General features: G+C 37.7%; 1 non-coding gene across 1 annotated transcript; it reads right to left on the bottom strand.

The window, feature by feature from the left end:
- Nucleotides 1-2,238: 2,238 nt before the first annotated feature.
- On the bottom strand, nt 2,239-2,365 carry LOC123455448. Its single transcript, XR_006633920.1, has one exon. It is a non-coding gene; the product is annotated as a small nucleolar RNA SNORA40 (small nucleolar RNA).
- Between the last annotated feature and the right edge of the window lie 206 nt (nt 2,366-2,571).

The following is a 2,571-nucleotide window of genomic DNA, read 5'->3' on the forward strand; positions in this document are numbered from 1 at the left end:
GTGTCAGGCACTGTGAGATCATGGTTATCCAGGCCATTTTGTGTCTGGGGAGAGCACATTGTAAGGTGTCCTACCCTTCCTTTGGCTCTTACATTCTTTCTGCCACCTCTTCCACAATGCACCCTGAGCCTTGGAAGGTGTGATACAGCTGAGCACTCTGTCACTTCTTTCCAGCTTCCATGATGCCTTCTGAGTCTTCCCAAGGTCACTGCCATCTGAAAAGAGAAGATTCTCTACCAAAAGTGAAAGTAGCATAAATATAAGGGTATGAACATTAAGGGAAGTGCTTAGTGGGCAGTTTGATAAACATAGTATATATATTTAGCCAGACAGCAGGAAGCGTTACACCCCTAGGGCTCATGACTAGCCCTGTTTTAAGTTTTCAGCATTAGGGATATATTCCCTCCCATGGAGCAGGCCTCCAGTCCAATTAGAGGGCAGTTGGTTTCCACCATGACAGACATGTCACCATTGCATAGGAATGATGTAGAAATATAAAGGAGAAGCAATCCAGCCAATCAGAACATCAGTTGACACAATACAAAGGAATGGCAAGCCTCTCCGATAATGACCCTTAACACAAATGGCCTGACTCAGCAATGAAAAGATGCAGACTATACACATAGGCATAACTCCAGATAGCACAGGAAATAGCCCAAGAATTCATGAATTGGACTAAATGACATTAAAGTGTTTTTGCATAGAAAAAGATACTATCAGCAAAGTGAATGAATGCAAGCTGGGAGAAAGCCTCTCCAGACTTCACACAGGGGACTAATAACTGTAATTCACAAAGAATCACAAAAATTAAACACTAAAAAATTACAACTGACAATAACCAAGCAGGCTAATAAAATGGACAGTTCACAGAAGAAGTAATGCAAATGGTCATTAAACACTTTAAAGGGTGTTCAATATCCATAACCACCAGAAAAAGCAAATTACAACCGCTTTGAGATGCCAGCTTAACCTGGTCACAATGGCTACCATCAAAATCCCTGCAACAAATGCCAGTAAGAGGGTAGAGAAGTAGGAACTCTTACTAGCGCTGGTTATAGTGTGAAGTAACACAGCCATTGTGGAAATCTATCTAAAAGTATCTCAACAAACTAGAAATACAACTTGCACATGCATCAGCCACACCACATCTGAGCATGCACCATAAGGAACCCACACTCTGCCACAGAGATACTTGCACAGCCACACTCATTGCTGCTTCGTTTTCAATAGCTAAGAACTGGATTTGGCTTACATGTCCACTGACAGATGAGCAGGTCATGAAAAGGTGGCCTATATGCACACCATAGTTCTACTCAGCAGTATGGAAGAATGAAAGTTTTAGATTTGCAGGAAATGGATAGACGTGGAAAGAATTCTATTAAGTGACTCAAACTCAGAAAAAAAAAAAAAAAAACACATGTTCTCTCTAGTATGTGGATACTAGCTTATAATATATATAAGTACGTGTGTGTGTGTGTGTGTGTGTGTGTGTGTGTGTGTGTGTGTATTTATATTGGGGCATATGTGGGTGAACCCCATAAAACTATAATGGTAACCACGAGTGAGCATAAAGAAATGGGCTGGAAGAAGGATAAGGGCGGATGAAAGGACATGTGTGGTATGTAAGCAGAAGAAGGAGGGTATTGGGGATGGAATAAGAGACCTGGAGGGCAGAAGGATTGGGGACATGAGAAGTAACTAAAGCAGATTGTATTTTCTTTTTATTTTTTTTTTCCTGTTTTTGTTTTTATATTTTTGTTTTTCAAGGTAAGGTCTCACTCCAGCTCAGGCTGCCTGGAATTCCCTATGTAGTCTCAGGGTGGCCTTAAACTCACAGTGATCCTTCTACCTCTGCCTCTCTAGTGTTGGAATTAAAGGCATGCGCCACCATACCCAGCTCAGATTGTATTTTAAAATGGCAAAAAATATCTTCCAACTAAAAATAAAATATATAAATGTATGGTTATATCATAGTTTAAAAATAGCACATCATTTTAAACGATATGTATTCTGTACATACTGTTAGGTATATTGAATTAATTTATGTTAATACTTATAACTATATTTTTACTATTATGGATACTGAATTAATTTGTTATTCATATTTCAGAACCATATTTTACATGTTATAAGTATCCATAACTGAAACATGGCGATTGAGCCAGAAATGAATGTTTGATTGAATTTTAATTTCTTAAACAATGATCAATATTGTTATTATTATTTGTTTCTTACATCACTATTCCATCTTACACATATCAAAACTCATACATAACAATGAGCTCTGGGTTGCCAAAGAAAATTTGTTTTTGCACTTGTCTTTAAGTCTTTGTACATCAATTCAACAAAGACACCTACAAGTGCTTGATAAATATTTTTGAAGGCCCTAAATCAAACTAAAACAAAGTTTTGCATGAAACTGGCTTACTTCATTTATATAAACATTTGTGGCAGTCTAACATGTAATAAGATAAGGCATATGATATGGTTGATCTCATCTAGACTGCATTTTCTTTGTATGCTTCCTTCTCAATAAATAACAGCTTTTGTGCTGGATTCTCTTAAGAAGTC

Source organism: Jaculus jaculus, chromosome 16 (assembly GCF_020740685.1).
Source record: "Jaculus jaculus isolate mJacJac1 chromosome 16, mJacJac1.mat.Y.cur, whole genome shotgun sequence".
Classification (NCBI taxonomy): domain Eukaryota; kingdom Metazoa; phylum Chordata; class Mammalia; order Rodentia; family Dipodidae; genus Jaculus; species Jaculus jaculus.